Here is a 20,251-nt window from a genome sequence, read left to right on the forward strand (position 1 = left end):
TCTCCATATCCTACTTCCTCTCTTCTTTTGAGGCATGGGGAGGGAAGGAACATGAAGAGGAGAGAGAGTGACAGATCTAAATATCTATCTAAATAGATATCTAAAATAGCTATAATTGTACATGACTCATTGTCTTCTTTAAAGGTATAAGGCTGCAGTTATTGAGCTATATTTTTGGGAATTACGTGCTTAACTGGTAAACTTCTACGCTCAGCACTATTTTTTATACAGGGTCCACTTTCAGTAAGACTGGAAGTAGAAGGGGTTTTAAGTGTGAAGGAAAGTTATTCAAAGCAATACATAAAATTTAAAGAGCGTTGAAGAACTTAGTATGAAAAGCTTTTAAGATGCAGTAAAAGCAATTACTTGCTGATACAGCATCAGTAGGAAATTTATTACAGGCAATTTCACTGAGAGACAAGTAAGAGCCACTCTTCCACTGGAGCAAGTTACTGCAGAGTATTTTGGCCCTTGATTGAACCCCTAAAGTGTTCCAGCTTTCCATTCCACGCCTGGCACATAATGCATTTTCTTGACTGAGACATTAGATCAAGACAACACAACACAGGCTTCCACCACAAACTCAGGTGTGTTGGAGAGAAAGCTGCTGCAGATAGCATCTTCTGATCCAAACTGAAAAAAACTTCAGCTGAAATAAACTTCTTTTTTCAGTTACTCAACTATTAGCCATTACTGCACAAGTTGGGATTAAATCAAATATTGAGTATGGCAGGTAATTATCTCACACACAAAAGAAGGAATGTAAACCCAAGTGATAAACATCTGGAGAACAGTTTACTGCTTCTCATTCCGAGCTCTTTTGTTTAACAGGTGGTATGGCATTTCATGGTGGCCTGTGCCCCCCTGACTGAGGGGTGGTATCTGTTGAGAATGCAAAACTTTTGTTTTGTCCTTGTTGTCATTCATGGAGCTGTGGGTTCAGCAGCACCTAAAGGTTTGTACCTGTGGCCCAAACAAAAGCATCCTGTGCTTTCTTCAGTGACCTTTTATAATAATACACGTTTTTGATTTCTGCCAGGATGGCATTTTCACAAGACAAGGTGGTCACCACATGTGTCCTGAAATACAGGAATATTGCAGAGTCTTCTGTTTTTCAAAAACACAGCTCCTTCTTCTATTTACTGTGTTGCTTCTACAGGCTCACAAAGTTTTTCCAGAACTTAAGTATTATGAACGAACTTAAGTATTATGATGAACTCTCTATCCTTCTCCCCATTCCCTGGAAAACATCTACAGCTTCTTTCTCCTCTTTGAAAAGAGAGAGAGAAATTGCAACATATTTAAGGTTCTCTTATGAGATACATTTAAATTGAAAATAAAATCTCTGGTAAAGGAGAATTACTGATACATTCTTTTTGCAAACACAGCTTAACACTTTGGGCAAGCCAAACTGTTAACTGTCATGTCATATACCAACTATAAAAAGAATTCAGACCACTCCAGTTGAAAGCACATAAAGTAGATAGTCAAAATACTTACGAAGCTTTACTGCTAAGTAAATTAATCATAGGTTGCAGAAAAAAATAAAATAAAATAATAATAATCACTGAACACTTAATCATGTAGAGTTCCCATCAATTTCTATTCCCAGTTTTCTAAGGAGATTTTCACTTAACAAAATGAGTTTGTCCAAATAGATCAGCCTCACAGCTTGGGGACAGCAAGGAATGTGGAGGAAAACCAGACTAAGGTCACAGCAGAACAGTCCTCCCAGATTCCCAGGGTGGGAATGCATAGCAGGGCTCTTTACAGCCCTTGCCTCCTACACCATCCGCAGGAGAAAGTCACACACATTGCACCGTGTGCCTCCTGGCTGTAATAACACTTGTGAAACTGCATCTGGGACCAAGAAAAAGGTGGTGAGACTGCATGAATGTGTGTATGCATGTACACATGTATGCTACAGCTGGAAATCTCAGGTTGGAATGTAGCTGTTCATACACATCTTGTCAGTGGCTGTTAACAAACCAAGCACAGACAAAGATAAAAAATCAACATCTCATTTAGATCTGCTAATTCAAATGTGGAAAGCCACAACATGCACATGTTGATCTTTACTTCTGAATATTTCTTAGTGGGGATTACTTCTCTTTTATGTCAGTTAAGATATACTGCGTATACATAGACTAACAGCATATTCATCTAGCACTTGCTGTGAAATCATCTGCACAATTGTGAAGCCAGCACAAATCATAATTTGCATGGATTTTAGAAGGGAGTGTTCAGAAGATACAACAGTACAGCACAAATCATTGAGAATTGGGAGGAAAAGAAATAAACACTTGTATAGTAACAGATTTTTTAATTTTTTTTTGAGACTGCATGTACTGGAGTAGAAAATCACCTATTACTAGAGAATTGTATCTGGAAAAATCTACAGTGCTGGTTAGTTAAATTCTCATTTCATATCTCACATGGTTAACATTTACTACTTAGCTTCTTTTACACTTATTTTGGAAGAAATAATTTTGCTGGGTTGTTGTTTTGGGATTATTTCCCCTGCTTGTCTTTTTTGATGAGAGGGATGCATTTCACTATTTCTCTTTTGGTCTCTGCAGAATTCCAGTTGTGTTTAGCTTGAAACAGAAAACTAATATGCACATCAAGTGCACAGCTAGTACAAACTAGATAGAACAAATATATCTACATAATATCTGTCTTGAATGATACTTAAAGAAACTTTAAATCATAGATGCTTATTTATTTAAGCAAGAAAACTCTTGAGATCATTTTTTCTCCCAAAGTCTTAAAGTTGAAAACAAGTTTATCTCCAAATGAAAATGGGATTACATTACAGATTTAAACAGGCAAGACCCATACCACCATAAATAAATAAATAAATAAATTTAAGCAGTCTTCCTTACGCAAAGAAGACAGAATTTGCTTTTAATGACAATATTTTGAGCAAATACTCTCAAGAAAAGGTGTGTTGGGGGTGTAGAAGGTGTTTAACAAATTAATGATTTTATGATTATGAGAGCAGAAGAAAATGAATTTTATAGCTTCTAACTTGTCAGAAAACAACTTGAGAAGGAATCAGCTTATGCTAGAAGCAATCTTTTCACAGACATTCCTGAATCATAATTGTGCCAATCAATGTTATTCAGAGGAGTGGGCTCACTTTCTAAAGGTGTTTTTGAAATACTCCAGTATTCAGCTATCACACTCCTACAATACAGAGAGTTCCCTGGGGTCCTACAATAAAACCTCTCCTCCTCCTCCCTTTTACACACACACATATTTTGTTTTTAGGAACCAACTTTGAATCAGCAGCTCTGACAAATCTAAGACCTCAAATTTAAAGTTAAAACCAACATGACTGAAGATTAACCATTTGTACTCCAACAAAAGAGCACCACTGTAATGTGCTTTGGTGAAAACAGATCTAAAGGGAATTGTTGAAATACAGTTGAATGCTACTATGCATATCATTGGCTCTAGACATCTGGTGGACAATTTTTTTTTTTTTTGTATGAATCAGTATACTCATAATGAAATGTCTGCTAATCTCTGGTTGACAAAGGGAGGAAGTGAATAGAAGCAAGAATAGCTTAAGATAAAGAATAGTTTCTCTCTTTCTTTCTCCATTCTTCTCTGTCCTGCAAAGCTCTGATCCATTTGCAGTTTTCTCACCTTGGGCAGCTATAGGAGAATCTCCCCTTAAAAGGAGCCTGACGAAGTTGCACGAAAGAATGGTACCCCCACCAGGGAACTGTGCCAGCCAGAAGGCATGGCAACTAGGAGGGGTATGAAGGAGTGTTTCCAGTCAAGAAACATCCTATCAATCTTTCCTTCCACTTACCTTTCCAGACTCCTATGGCCCTCTGTCATGCTAGAGAGAAAGATCTAAACTTTATTTTCGACAGATTTTCCTTTTAAACATTTCATAGAAGACGGAACACCTGGTAAGCTGTCACCTGTTTGTACTGGGTGCTGATAGTTCAACACAAATCTTCCAGCCTAGTTGGTCCAAATGACAACAATGTACTGAAACCTACAGACTGACCAAAAAGAAAAAAAGGAATATGCTTCTCCACTTCCATCTTTATTCTCTGTATGTAGAAAGTGCACTATGTTGAATGTGCATTGCTTTGTTTCACACTTTCTTAACATTTACACACTTTTACACTTAAAAAAACTTTGTCTCACCAGGCACTCAAACCATGTGGCTATGGCTCAGGTCGATGAAACCGTTTTACTATTTTTAACTGCTTTAATGACTGAAGATAGCAAGCCTTCAATACTTTCCAGGCAAATATCTGGTTGTTTTGATAAAGTGAAAAGTCATTGTGATTATCCCTTGTTTCTACAGTACACCTGAATGCATAAACATTCTGCTGAGTGGACAGTCAAATCCACGCCTAAAGGGTTGTTTTCATAATGACTGTGAGTTTGACACAAAGGAATGAGCTGCAGTCACCTGGAAGGGGAAAACTGCAGACCACCACTGTCAGCCTGACCTTGCCACAGTGTTATCTTTCTACCCTTACTGACATGTCTTCCAATATACAACACAGAACGTGCAAACGAGATAGAGAAAGCCACAGCCCTTCTCTGCAAATGCCCACCACTGTAATCTTTCTACCCCATTCATGAGCAGGAAGTTCAATTGACCAACAATTCTGTCACTGCAATTTAGCCTCTAAAAGAAGTTAGACTTTCCAAAAGACAACAGAAACAAATTTAAAGAGAATAAAGATATATACACGAATTACACCTTCCTATCTAAAGATATCTCTCTCATATGTAGTCTTCCCTTATTCAGTGGTTTCAAATGCTCTTCAATGTAAGAATGTTCTCTGGTGATGAAATATGAAGAGGTGATGATTTCCTCAAATTAGGAGGACATTAACAATTAAGTGTTAATGTGAACACTGTTACAGTAAGGCAATTATAACTGTATTCCATGAAGAGCAATAGGAAATAATTACTCTTATTCTCAAGTGATAGTTCTAAGAGAATGAGATTCCCAATCTTAAATTCATTAGATGGGCAGCTCTGGTGTCCTAGTCTATGAAAGAATCAGTTTTTCTTTATTGGTACAGTATCTCCTATCTTTCATTACTGAGGTGTGCAACCCCCTTCACTTCTGTCTGATAATATCAAGCAGTGAGCTAAAGACAGCATTTTGAAGATTTTAATCTATCTTGAGGTGTAGGTGCAATATCCTCCTCATAAACACTGTTCACATCTTCCAGAGGCCTCTAAATGCAAAGTTCATCCAGAACCAAGGTACACCTGAAGAGATTCTTCAGGTGTAATGAGAAAGCTCTCCAATTGCTGGGTCTCTGACCCAGACTGAGAAAAAAATGGGATACCTGTAGCAACACATAGTATAAACAACACTGAAAATCTGCAATACAAAGAAGATGGCCCACAGCAACTTGCATGTCAATGCTTAGCTGCCACTGATCTTTGCAATCTAAATCATTCAAGAAAGTGTGAATATTACAGTCCTCCATGTGGTTTACTAAGCTTTGGTGAATTACAACAATTATTTCTGTTACAACAAAACAGATAGTGAAATCCTTCGGCCCTTCGAAGACTTCATTCTTTGTTGACTTCTAAAAGCTATCACTCCACACTCTCCATATTAAACACAGAGGTACTGGTTGGCTGTAATAATTAAGAAAGCTTGCCAAAAAGATGTTAGCACAAGGAATGCATCAGGTGACAGAACAGTGCCTCCAAGGACTCTGGGACCTGTCAACCTCTGTAACTATATCCTCCTGGCCTGTCACAGTAGAGTTAATTAGAAACATCTGTAGCATAGAGATCAAGCAGAGGCAGTAGCAGCAGCTTATTTGCACAAGAAAGGTACAACTCATGTGGGAGGTAAAGAAGGTAGAATCACAAACAGATACAGATCAGTTACATGAACCTGATCAGTTATCTGAGCTATATGCACTTCTGAAATAAAACTACCTGTGTAACGCAAATGCAAGGCTGATGAAAAACTTTAACTGTAACACTGGCAAACTGACTTACTGAAGTCTTTACTGCAACAAGTCTTGAACAATGTACAAAAATGCCATTCATCTGTTCAGACATTATGGTTTAGGCTTTCCACAAATGCCCCTGAAAATCAAACTACGTTGCCTTCACCTTATCAGTAAAATAATAATAACAACAATCTTAGCACAAACTAAAAATGCTAATTTGTTTAATCACAGTTCACATTGCTGCATTTTGCAGAAAGCAAATCCTTTCAATGTGAATCCCCAACACCACCTCCTTCCCAAAACCATATATATTTTGTGGAAAAACCTGTTACAGGTGGAAATAGAATTTCTTTTCTTCCATTCCTGGGGCACAGATCTTTCAATTTACTCAAGACAGTGTGCTACAATTTGGGACTGCATATTGAATACTATACAAACAAAACTTATGAAATTCAAAAGGTAAAGTAAGTTCATGGTTGGAAAAGAACTTGGTAGAGGAGTGCACGTGCACAAATACAACACTGAACTATTCAGAGAACTTTGCACTCCTACCACTCTGTCCTCCTACACCCTCACAAGAAACCATGAACTTTCAATAAATTCATACATGATAGCTGCAGACCTTTAGGCTGATCCCTCCTCAAAAAACAACCATATGGAGTGCTTCTATGTCTGGGCACATCAAAACTCATCAGAGAAAAGAAACAAAATGAAAAAAAAATAATACTTTTTTTTGGTCTAATCTGTAAAATACACGATTAAAGAAGTACAGGATGCAGAGTCCCCTAAGTGAGCATGCAGAATTGCATAAGCAAATCTCACAATCAACACGTAAATCTGTAACCAATTTGTGGCAAGCATTTTCCAAAGCCTTCATTCTCTACTTAATTTTAATTCGATGCATTGCTAACCTCTGGGCCCCTCGCACATATCCCCCAAGCAAACAGACACAGCTGTTTACGTGCCTGTTGCACAGCACGCCACAGCCCCCAGAGGCTGCCTGCTACCCTGTGAGCAGTGGCATGGTATGCCTGCAGGGGAACACCTGCCCCTGCAATGGGAGGCCCACGCTTCTGCCCCTAATCTTAGTGCCACAGACTTCACGGGCTGCCTAACGAGGTACAGCAGAGGCCCAGATCACAGGTACACATCCCCTTTTGCCAGCTCCACTCTCCACCTTGCTGTGGGCATGAAGGCCTCAAGTCATCAAACCTATATTTGCTGCAGGTTCTCTGATAGAAATATTAATTTCCGTGAGGATTTTCAGGAGATTACTCCCAATCATTTGGGGGGAACACCCATTTACTGACTGTGGTCCTCCTTCTTCCCTATGAAGTCCCAGGAGTCCCACTCCAAAAAGTCTGGTCTTTCAAAGCTCAGGGAAGTTCCACATCATCTTTAGTCCATTAGTGCTTACTACTCACGCTGCTCTTATTTTATTTTTTTCCCCTTTCATTTCCAATGTTTTCTGCTCAAACACTTGGAAATTTAGAAGGTTTGTATTACTACATTGTCAAGGAACAATTTATAGTCATGGTACTTAACTAATTACCAGACTTTGACATATAGATAGATAGATAGATAGACAGACAGACAGACAGACAGATACACACACTTACTAAAATAGATTTCTTAAATTTTATTTTTTTAAATGAAAGAAAAACTCTTAGCATTTAACAGCAATATAACAAACTGCATGAAATAGTGGCTGGAAGTAACCACTTTTGTGCTTGGTAAACCTGGGGAGTTAATAACTCAAGACTGCTAAGATTTACCCACTTTGGGTACTGATAACTTTAACTGTGAATGTTACTGAATTTTGCAGCACAGCCTGCAGCAACACAAAACTGCAGAGCGGTTGAGCAGAATGCAAAGATTATGAGTTGCAATGTTTCATTTTCATCTAAAAAATGCCATCAGCAGTTTCGTATGGAAAAAAATCTGGTCAGTTCATGCAAATTTGGAGTGTGTGGCCCTAAAATTCCTGGCAGGAAGTCAAGAATAATCTTGGTATTTGGGCACTCCTTTAATATTCTGTTACGTATAAGCTATGTCCTGGAAGAAATCCAATAACCTGTGCTGAAATGGAATAACACTTTCTTTTTTCAGATTACTTTTGCTGATCTGAAATGTCTGCATCATACAGCACTGCAGAAATACTTACACCACCAAGGATGTTGGTGCATGACTTAATAAGGTAACACACTTGCTAACACACAAACTTCTTAAAGCAAAGATATGAAAAAGTAGGAACAGATTTTTCAGCTTTTTCTTTTTTTTGGTACCTCATATGGGAAAAACAAACAACGAAAAAGTGTTCCCTACAAAATGAAAATCTCTTTTCTTTCACACCACCACAGACTGCTGGCTGTTTCAACTGCTTTCAAAACCAAGTCTCTGTGCAATTACCAAACAAGCAAAACAAAACAAAAACAAAACAACAACAACAACAAAACCACCACTGTTGCTGGTGTTGTTCTTCTTTAGCAGTCATTAGAAAAGATGCATGTATAACATTTGCACACAGGTACAGAATGCTTTCCTGATCAAACGAAGAATTAAAAATGTATCAAGAATTCAATTATATAGATTTCTACTAAAAAATAAAAAATATCTACATGTAGCTGTGCTGCCACAAACTTTTCCAAAACCATACTCTTTGTGACAAGTTATGGCTGTGTCCACACAGTGTAGGCTGAGCAGCTGAGCTCCCCATGGCTTCTTAACTCAGTTTAACAAGCCCATCAATTAAAGGCAGATATTTAGAGGAAACAAAATTGATTGGTTGCAGAGGGATTTCTGGACATTTTAACTGATACTCACTGAAAATACATGAGAAGTATTTCAAGCTTAAAAAAAAAAAAAAAAAGGCCTGACAAAAGCTCTGACAGATATATAATGCCATGATAGAAATACTACACTTTATGCCTTATCTAATAGCCAACTTGTGCCATATCACACAGCTGTTTTAGTTATACTGCAGTGCCAGATACAGTCCCCTCTCTCTTTCCTGCTTGCTTACTCCATATTAAGAAAGAACAAAATTAAACTAGCACCTTTGTGGACACCAGCTCTACGCAGAACACAAGATTTACCCTAAACAGAAGTCACAAAGATGAGGCAAGTAATCTCCTTGAGAAGGAATGAAATTTTTAGTTGCTTTCCCAAACTCATTAAGAAAAGGCCTGATTCCCACAGGTTTACCCAGAATAATTAGCAGCAACAAACATTGGTAGGATTTCAGTGTGTAGGTCAGCCTATGGGATTAGAGACAAAGGTTTTGTAAATTTCAGAAGATATCTACACAGATGTCTGAAAATAAAATAAAATAAAATAAAATAAAAATAAAGGCTATATAACAAATACAGCCAGAATCATTAAGTAGTTTAGAATTTGTAAGACTCCCGCAACCAATAAATTTTATGGAAAAAGTCATGAAAGTCAGATGGTTAAAAAATAATATATAGCACAAAAGTTGAAAACTTCTAGGCAGCTTGTAAAAAAGTGGCAATACAAGAGGGAAATAGTAAACACACTAACAAGAGTTCATCAGTCTTAATAAATAGGACAGGGTCACGCGGGTTTACTTCTGGAACCCATAAAGGTCCCTAAGTATCTAATTATTTCTGAAAAAAGTCTGAGGTTTTATTCCCTTCTATTCCTCAACAGATTAGCTCATTCTTCATCAGACACCACTTTAAACTGAAACACACTCTTTTTAAGAAGCTAAAGTTTGTTTCTTATTGACATGATAGAATACTATGCACCATATGTTATTCCAAGGGAGTATTGCTAAGCGGTATTAAGCACTACATCCTAATGGAAGTAACACGAAGCTTGTTTCTTCAGAGAAGTATATAACAAAGATCAGTCATGGCATTGGACCATATAGTAGCTCTGGATTTTGAAGAAAATGTCGGATTAAAATCAACAGCTCTTACTTCTAAATTTCTACTTTACTGCAAACTACAAAAACGTCTTTTCTATCACTTTGCCAGGGGAAGATGGGGTTATACTGTCACCTTTACAAGGAGGCAATCATCCTCCTCACTAGGCAGATTTTTAGTTCATTGGGCCTGACATAAAATTGACAAGTGCTGCTTGTTCATGTCTGTGTGAACAATGATTTTATAGGACTGCTCAAGTTGGTAACTTCAAAAATCGTAAGTAACAAATGTTACCTTTATGACCAACAAGAAGAAATAACAAATAACACATCTGAAACTGCAGGGTACGTATGTAAGCAAATGCATTGTAATGGGTAATAAAAATAGCACTTTGTTCTGACTGTGGTGCTAATTAGAATCTGATTTGCCTACTTAAAAGCCGTAATTGAGCAGAACCCATGCTACCAAGATTTTGAGGCTGGATTCCCTTTTTAGGAACTAGTGCGCTGACCTCGATAGCAGAAAGAAAGAAAGATGGGAAGCAAGGAGGGAATGAGCAAGCAAGTGGGAGTAAGAGGTCTATAAATGAACCCCTGATCTCTGTTACTTTGGTCAAGCAGTGATTTGTGCGCAGGGAAGGTGCTTTGACGCTGAGGGTGCTACTGCAGAATGCTAGGTGGGTACCACTGCTGGCTAACAGGACACCACCTGAGAGCTTTAGAAAGCAGGACATGACACAGTAATCGATTTTTGAGCACGTCTTCTCCTGCTTTCCTTTCCCTGGTTCCTTTTTACCCTTTCCAAATCCATTGCTATTTTTTTTTTTAATATTTTTTTTTAGCTATCTATATTCCATAGTCTCATACTTAAGAAATTCAAACTGAAATAGTGCAGATGATTACCACCTAAGACATAACATTTGTGAAAGATTTATATTCATTAAAAACATAACAAAACAAAATAAACTAAACAGACATCTTTTCATAAGCAGTAATGTAAATATCAGCAACTCCCAAGTTCTACGCTGGATACATAAACCAGAATGTCATGTGTGTCCCAAAGAAAGCAAGAATCATTAGGAAACCCAGAGGAAAAATCAAATCTCTTCTCACCTCCAGGAAGCAACTGATGAAGCCTCAGCTAAATGATGTATCTACTATGTCCTTATTATGTTATCTCAGCTATATATTCAGCGCCCCTCAGATATTACTTAAAACCCCTTGGGCTATTGTCTAAATTGAAATGTTCACTATCCACAGTATTTCAACACTATTAAAAATACAACCTGAAGTCATAATGGGATTTTTCCTTCCTCATTTTCTCTAAGCAAAACTATTCTTATACTTGTAGAGGCACCCCCCCAAGCACTACTCTCTGAACTTCTTATATTATTTCAAAGTATATGTAGGATTCCATATAGTCATATCCCACATACTGCTACCTGCATTTGAAAAAAAAAATAACCAAAAAAGAGGAGTCTATATTGCCATGTTTATATACAGTGGTAAAATCCTGATTATTTTGTCCAACATCATGAGACAGGAATACCACCTTACACATATGACAATACTGGACACATATGATCAAGTGTTTAGGTATGTCACAGGACAAAAATAACTTATCAAACTAAATATAATTTATCACATTCATCAAATCATAAAGACTTATCAAAGGTACTGGCTTCCTACAGGAAAGTGCCTCCGGTACATGAACAACTGATCACTCTGTGTAGTACCTTGAATGCTTGCATGATCTGGCACGTCACCCAATTTGTTTGCCGACCCACAGAAAAAGACAAAAACCCGAAGATGCTGAAACACTTGCCCTGCCTAACACCTGCCACTGCCGTTCCCCCAATTAGCACCCGATGCCCCCATCTGGCCACCCACACCAGCACCCCGGTGCCGGGCGAGCTAATTAGCGAGATGTCAGCTCGCTTGTGCACAGCTTTGCGTGCGACTGGGTGCACAGCAGCAGCAGCCACAGGAATCCCTTTGGGCCCTGTCATGACATCGTTTGGGCAGTGCAGCCTGTGATAGCAGAAAATGAAGCTGGTATTTAGACATGGGTATTAGAAGAGGGCCCTCCTGTACCATGCTTAAGATGACAAAAATGTCAGCTTCAATCACCTGACAGGCTTTGGTCTCCCTCTGTAACCTCTTTCTTTTTGGCTGCTCTTTTTTTATACACACATATGACACTAACAGAAAAATAAATTGAAAAGAGCACTGAGGCAGAGTGTATTTCACGCACTGGTGCCAATGTTTCATATCTCATGAACCTCGGGAAAACAATTCGTCGAACTAATTAGTTTACAGTGTTTAAGCAGCTTGTTTCCCCTCTTTAATCTTCTTTATGTAATACTGCAAACAAAGCCATGTTATCTTCTATTTTTTTTTCTTATACAGTTTAACAAATATAATCATTTTTTTCCTGGAGATTACTTCATTTAGACATCAAACTACACTACCCCCTTATTTTTTCTTCTCAGGGAGAACAATATAAACAGCACAGATTCATTTGCTTTTCAAAGATTTTTCAAGCTTAAGCTATATATTTTTTTCTTCTTCTTATGTTGTTTTTCATTCAATACCTTAACCCAATCATTTAATTTCTCAGTTGTAACTACCCCTTATGAAGCAATTGTGTTTGCCTTCCTCCAAAAATGAAACATCTGCTCTTCTCCCTCACAGGTCCTAAAAATCAAAGGACATCCCTAAGCTTACAAGTGTTGTCCAACTTGTTTAAAAGTGTAGCAGAAAAGCCATGATAACTCATTAAAAGTAAACCAAACAAATCTTTCAGTCTGGTATAGGCTCATCTTCTTACTTTCATCAGCAATGATTGGCTTGAATGAGAAGCAATTATATAAACAAACAAACCAGACAACCCCTGTGCAGAAGCCTGGATGTTGTGTTGATTTTTTAATTCCCTTAGAAGTGACTTTAGTGATGGCTCAGGACTGTAAGCATGTCTGGAACTGGCTCAGCCACAGCAGCAGAGTGCTCGTTGTTTTTCTTGTTTCACAGGGGGAACCAAAAACAGTATCAGAAGGCTTGATTCAACAAGTACTCAGTTCAAAACCTGTGGGGAACCAAGACATGACCGTCCTCACCTGGTCATTCTGCCTTTCGTTATCACCACTGATGGCCAAAATCAGCAAGAGAGTCACATACTGAGTTGGGTCCATGTCAAAGCAGCCAGGCTAACTTCAACCAACACTGAAGGTAGGTTAAGTAAACCTGTATTGAAGGTTTGCCCAGACAGATAGGTTTTCAAGTCAAAACGTGCTCAAGTGTATTAATGGACAGCTGGGGGCAGCAGCATTTTAAGGGACTCCACCTAGGGTCACTGTAAGACTTTTATAACCAATGCATACAGACAAGGTTGGACTTTTTGCCCAGCACAGTCACAGCCACTTTCTTGAGTATGGAAGGGGAAATTGTAGTACATAGCTTTTAAACAGAACTCTAGTGGTATACTCTAACACAGCAGTACATATATTACCAATATAATCCCTTCCTTCTGTATTATTTCTGGTTTTATACAAAGGCTGTTTGACATAAAATGCACAAACAATGCTGGAGATAGGAAACTAGTATTCCAGCCACAAGGTGATACTGACAAGAAAGTAAATTCTCTTGAACTTTCCCATTACTGTTATCCCTAAGAAAGATGTCACATTTCTGAGTGTTTAACTGGTAAGTACTTAAACCATTTCCTCGATAATCGCTGTCTTGTGAGGAGGCGTCAGCTGCGAACAGTGACCAGGTACTCTACTCAGACATTTATTTCATGCAGACTGTTGAAGTCCACACTGTCAACATTATTTTCCTCTCTGATCCTTTGCTTGCTTTAGTTTGCTGTCTCCCCATGCTTATCTACATAAAAGTTCATGCTGTCCTTAGTTGTCAGATCCACAGCAACTGTTAATTAGTACAGAAGAGGTGACACTGCTGCAGCTTCACAGTAGCAGAACACCATCGAGAGCTCTGTCCTGCAGAGCTCAGGGGACTTCTCTGTTCTCCCCCAAGGTTAATGCCTGTAACTCCTCTGGGAGCTAGCAGCTATGTAGGCTGCTTTACTGAAGATACCTCAAATCTCCCAGCTACTCAGGGATTTAGTAGTGACTGCAGAAAGCTTACATTGTTTCTGAAAAGTTACAAGAACAAGCTTTGTAAATGAGTGAAAAGTGGAAAAAAAAAAAAAAAGTTTTCATTAACCTTCAATTAACCTTCAGTTTACATTGGACTAAAGCTTTATAAATTGAAGTTTTGATGAAAACAAACAACAAAAAAAATTGCTCTTAAAGAATACTTGCAGTCCCAGACTGTCTGATGTTAAACATATGCATGCTTTTCTATTCAACCCAGACTTACACCAGTAAGCAGGCTGGGAGAAATGGAAGACAAGAAATGAGAAACCCACATACATGTAAATCTTTAACCCTTTATTCATGGGAAAAAAATTGCAAGCCTTTCAATTTCTCTCCTCATTTTGTGGTTTAGTATTAGTCTAATGAAGTTTGGAGGAGGATGAAGGACGTCTGTTCCCATTTCCTTTCTCTCGTTTACAGCACAAGGTATATATTTTTCCAACTTAATTCTAATAGTTAGCAATATATGAAGCAGAACTATTATTATTCTTACTATAATCCATCAATGTATCCCAACATGCTAAGGAAAGTTGTAATTGCTAGTCCTCAAGGAAAGAGAAAAGTGTTTTTTTCCTAGAAACAACAGTGTTTGTGACCCACGGGAGCTCATGAAACACACAAATTTTTGACGTTTGCAATACTTCTTAAGAGAATTAACTGCATCAGCTAACACTGGATAAGACTAGTTTGCCAAGAGTTTTTTTCTGGTCAGCATGAGAATTCATTCTACAGCAGAAAAGTCAGGTCTCCATAGGCTCATCGTCACAGATGACTCTTTTAACTTCTTTTTTCCCTGAACCTATTAGTGTGATTGACAAAATGTTATGAAGTGCCACATCAAATGCATGCAAGTGGATGAAATTTTCTTATGCAATATTTCATGTTTTGTTTTATTTCTCATCTTCATCCTGTCACAGTCCTGGTAAAATTTTCTTTATTATTATTCAGAAGTAAATCACTATGTGATTTACAATGGCTAGAAAACTCTCATGTTCTTCCTTCTCTTCAGTCGAAGTCTACGAGAAAGAATTCTCACTGAATTGCCATGTGACTGAAATCCATTAAACACTGTTCATTCTAAATGCAATCCCTCAACCTACGTACTTTGTGATTATCCAAAAATACCACTCAATCAATATCTGGCTCACTTGAATGATTTTTTGTTTGTTTGTTTGTTTAAATCACTAGCCAAAACCTGGCTAGATTCCACGGGTGTGATGTCCCCACTAGCTTCTTGTCTTGATTTTTTTTTCTGCCTTCTGTTTTTTTCCAAAGTACAAATTGTAGACACAATGACTGCTTACTACTGAATGTGCTATCATGCTTTATAAAGTATAGTGAATGCATGTCACCTGGAATTCTCCCAGGCAGCATCTTTTTGAGAAAGCAGACACTGCTAACACCTCCTCACTTGTTGGACAGTGGTCTGCCTCATGACTATGACTCCAGCAAGGATTGCCAAGAGAGACATAATAATACAGAATAAGCTCAGAAATTTCGTTTCAAAGAGATGAGTTATTTATACAAGATATTTCCAGCTGCAGCTGTTGTATCCACTCTCATACAGCACACAAAGTTGGAAATACAACATAAATTAAATGATGTAGGGTGCCAATGATTTCAGCCTTGTTTACACTTGAAAAACAAAACAAAGCAAAACAGTTTCTCCCTAAAATATCTTTTCACAACTCCATGTTACAGATGATGTGTTATAGCTGTTCTTTCCCAAAGGAATTCTCACCTTCTTGTCACACACACAGGCATTCACACACCTCTGCCTCAAAGGGCAAGTGAAACAAGCTCTGCCTGCCCTTGGCTGGGGAAGATCTCCACCTGATACTGCAGGAACACTGCACTGCACACAGAAGCAGAAGAGGCTCCCGCCACCCATTTCAGCTCTGACTGATTTCCTACACAACCCTGGTTTTATGTGCACATCAGTAAATCCCTAGTCACTAGTTGCATAGGCAACTAAACCTGCTTCCTCAGGTACATCATTAAATAGGTAGGTAGGTAGAGATATTTGAGAAATAATTGAGAAAGACTGCAAGGAACTGTTACTTGTCCTCTCCTGCTACAGTTTTATCACTAAAGAACACCACTTGGTGTTTGCACTCTGTGTTTATAGGCATCAGATTGTTAATTACTAATCGAGCTGGTTCACAACAAGTATTAGTCAGAGTTGCTTGTTGAACACTAATATGAATCTCACACACATAATTGTCTTTGGCTTATTGCATTTTACCTGTGGGGGAAAAAATAAAATAAAAAATAAATAAATAAATAAATAAATAAAAGAAAAAAAGAGTTGCAATACACTTTCTCCAAATTACTATGTAAATAAAAAGCATCACAAGATTTTTAAATGAACTTAATTTGAATGCTCAGCTCAAACCTCCTGTCCACTGTTTTTTTCATCTACCTGTACAGTCTCATTTCAGCTTTCCACTTCATATTTTAAAATTATTTGCTTTTTACCAATAGCAGAACAACAATAAGACCTGCTTCTTCAAAGATGTATTTTCATCTTTAAAAACATTACCAAATCCATACCACCTGCATTGTCATTACTTCTCTTTTCCAGAAAGTCCCTTTGTTGAAAACCATTACTGTAAAGAAAAAGTGTAGGATTTTATACAGAGGTGTAAGTTTCCTCCAAAGCTGAGAGACAAAGAGATAATAAATTAGACTGAAGTTGCTGCTGGGAAATGTATTTCTGTCTGAGTAGACGCTCTGAGATTTTCAAACTACTCCAAATAAGTGATGGCTGATACTCTTCCTATCCCAGTAAAACAAAATATGGAAAATATGGTAGGTCACAACCTTTGTGTTGGCTAATGTAAGATTTAATGCATGACTGTGATCACTTTTACCAGCATATGTAGGAATTACTGTAGCTACAATGATATTATGGCTCTCAGTAAAAAAAAAAAAAAAAAAAAAAAAAAAAAAAAAAAAGGAACCTAAGCAAGAAACATTAAGACACACAAAGAAGGCTTAACTAAAACAAAACCACTAGGCAATTACATGTCAAAAAATATAATCCCTGAGTAAGTACAGTTAAGATATTAAAATCCATATGAATGGAATTAGAGAATAAATAGGCATTTTCTTTAACTGAAATGCCCATGAGCATAAATTTGATAAATAATACTGAAAGATAATTCCTTATTATGCTACTGTATAAGTCACAAGAGCACCTATATGCCTATTAACAGTTATCTATGGCTTTGGTCAATGATACCAATGATCAAAAATAGTATTTCTACCTTAATAAGCAATGAGGGAAAAGTTATAATAATCCAACGTGTATTTAGGTATATATTTATACACATGTAGTATTTTCTTTTACTAAAACCTCTCTTTTTCTCATATTAAAAAAAAAGGCAGATGTATTTTGTAAATTGGGCTAGGATATGGTGAACTGGCATATAACAGCAGGCATCCCATGAGTTGCCAATTCAGTGTAGAAGTATTTGATCAGAACATTTCTGAAAGAATAATTGGGCAAATTTATTTTGTAATATGCAATATCAAAAGTAGACTTTTCTCTAGTTTTTCCCCTTCAAATTTAAGCACAAATGAAATAGAAGGAAAAAAAAAAAAAAAAAAAAAAAAAAGCATCTTGGTACAAACCTGCTCCTTCCTTGTTATTACTGATCTTTTTGATTTTGTAGGATATTCTAATCTTTCAGCTTCTCTACGTCACAACACGAACTGGAGGGATTTGGCTTAATTCCAATATTCTGACTCTCTCTCTTGGCATTTCACATGGCTGAATCTGAACTGCATCTCATACATATGATTGAAAGACGACAAAGAAAGTCATCTTTTGAAAGTACCTAATAAGCATATTCTAAAAGTCAGAACACTCAACCCAATTTCTTTTCCAGTTACCTTTCTTACTATCTGGACCATCTCCCTCAGAGACATGCTAATGATACGGAAAAAAAATATTTGGGCTTAGCGTGTTAGTCAGCTTTATGATAGCTTTGAAAAAAAATCCAATTTTTGTATTTTTTGTGTTTTTCAATGTCTTTCAGAGAAAATCTGAGCAGCTTGTGTAATGAAAAGGTATTTCTTCTCCAAACCCAGTCCTGTATTTAGAAGGGCAAGAGTGATTCTGACATCTCTGCCATCATCAGCAGCAAGAAATAGCTTGGCAAATGAAAATTTAGCCATAGAAACACTGGTGCATTTTTACTGTCAACACACAGGTGCACTGCACAGAAAAAAACACCATCAAAAACAACAACAAACAACTGCCTGTGAAATAAAAGCAAAAACTTTGCTGTCTCTGATAAATGACAGATAAATTCAGCTCTTCCCTGGTCTTGGGTGGTGCTCACAAAACTAAAGGCTGGAAGAGCTGATAAACTTAAGTGAACTGCAATAGCACCAAAGATGTGCTTTTCTTTCTAACTGCAGCTGCACTTCTTAAATAAGCACAACTTATACAACTATGCAAAGAGGCAACAAAATGGTAAAGAAGCAACCACCACATGTAAAACAGTGGGTGAAAAGGGCCAGCTGGCTGGCTTACTCTTACGAATCTGTAGTGCATTTCCAGAACCTACCTAAAACAGCCTCACAAAAGAAAAAGTATCTCAACTCTCCAACAGAAGTACAGAGTTCTCTATGTGGTAAATTAATAAATTACCTAACTGCTTGTTAATTACATCCTTCCACCACTCATCATCCCAAGTACCCCTATACTATCACAAGCATCATCTCATCGTGTGAAAAAGGAAGATTACATGATCACTATAATCATTATTTTCCAACAACAGTAACAAAAAAGCTAGGTAAGTACTCTTATTTGAAGCCATCAATGTGCAGAGAATCATAATTAATCTCCACGTAGCTCTGCAATTTCTCCTCAACTACTTAAGTATCATCATAATCGCAGGTCCAAAACAGGAACCTCTTGGCCTTGTTTAATGATTCTCTCATATGCTCTTCTCCTAAGACAAGGCTCTGATCTGAGAGGAGAGTTGGGAACAAAATGAGGCGAATACAAATGAGAGCAAGAGCAGGGCAGGTCCTAGTGTCCCCGAGCAAAAAAAAATAATAAGGGGAGGTTAACCTTAAGTAGCTGTTCATTGGACTGCTAAAAATGAAGAAAACCATGGGGACAAGGAGCAAAGAAAGGCTGTGGGCAGAGACCATAGAAAGGCAAACACACTTTGGTCAGTTATTTGACCTCACTTGCAACTGTTACTACCATTCTTTTTATTATTATTATTATTATTATGGACAGAATACTGTATATTCTTATCTTTTACAGTAAAAGTGTTCTTTAGAATAAAGTGATAAAGGCCAACAAAAAATAAATCAGTTTCCTTCCTCTCTCGTCTCCTTGAAGATCTACTTTATCTGCAGAGTTGTTAAGTGACTGACAAGAACAATTAAAGGGCTCAGCAGCAGAATGTGTTGGGCAATTGGACCCCATTTCCCACACCTCTTTGTCTCTCTAGTAAACCTCTTTTTTGTCTGTCTACTAAACCAATCCACTCTGAGGATCTATCACAGTTGAAGTTGGAAACCATGCTTAAGACAATAATAATAACAATAATAATAGGGAAAACAAACAAACAAACAAAATAAACAAACAAACAAAAAAAACATTTGCAAGGGTCTAATTTCAAAACTGATTTCAAACACTGGTTCTTTCTTTTGTAGTTTTATTAAAATAGAAATTTCTATAGAAATTGACAGAATTTAGAATATAGACAGAATTTAATATAGAAATTCTGTCAATTTCTATAGAAATTTCTATTTTATATTTTTATATAAAAATACATATATTTATATATATATTTATATTTCTATTTTATTTCTGTTTTATAGAAATTTCTCTAAAAGACCAAATTTTCCATGCACAAAATTAGAGGTAAGCATCTAATGAGAACTTCTAAATGAGCATCTTTCTGGAAAGACAGCATACTGCTATGAAAGACTATGACACTCAGCTTTATCAATTTGAGGAAATTAAATGATAATAGTACTCCAGCATAATCACAGTACTATGACTGTATCAATTCCTATACAAAAAGTTTCAGAATAGAAGTGCATTAGTATTTTGGGGGTTGTATTTCTGATATGTCTTATACTGGCTTCAAAACATAAACTAAAAGAGCAGTGAAATTCATGTATTTTGTAGTAAGCGTGCACACTGGTGATCCTAGACACTACAGTCACTCTCACAGCTGAGCCAAGAGACTAGAAAGTATGAGGCCTCCTCC

At 37.2% G+C, this 20,251-nt stretch overlaps 1 protein-coding gene across 6 annotated transcripts in view; it reads right to left on the reverse strand.

Annotated features, from left to right (window-relative positions):
- EFNA5 (ephrin A5) overlaps nucleotides 1–20,251 on the reverse strand; it is a 212,053-nt gene that overhangs the window by 63,826 nt on the left and 127,976 nt on the right. The gene's annotated exons all lie outside the window — the stretch shown is intronic.

The sequence above is a fragment of the Anas platyrhynchos genome, chromosome Z (genome assembly GCF_047663525.1).
Source record: "Anas platyrhynchos isolate ZD024472 breed Pekin duck chromosome Z, IASCAAS_PekinDuck_T2T, whole genome shotgun sequence".
NCBI lineage: Eukaryota > Metazoa > Chordata > Aves > Anseriformes > Anatidae > Anas > Anas platyrhynchos.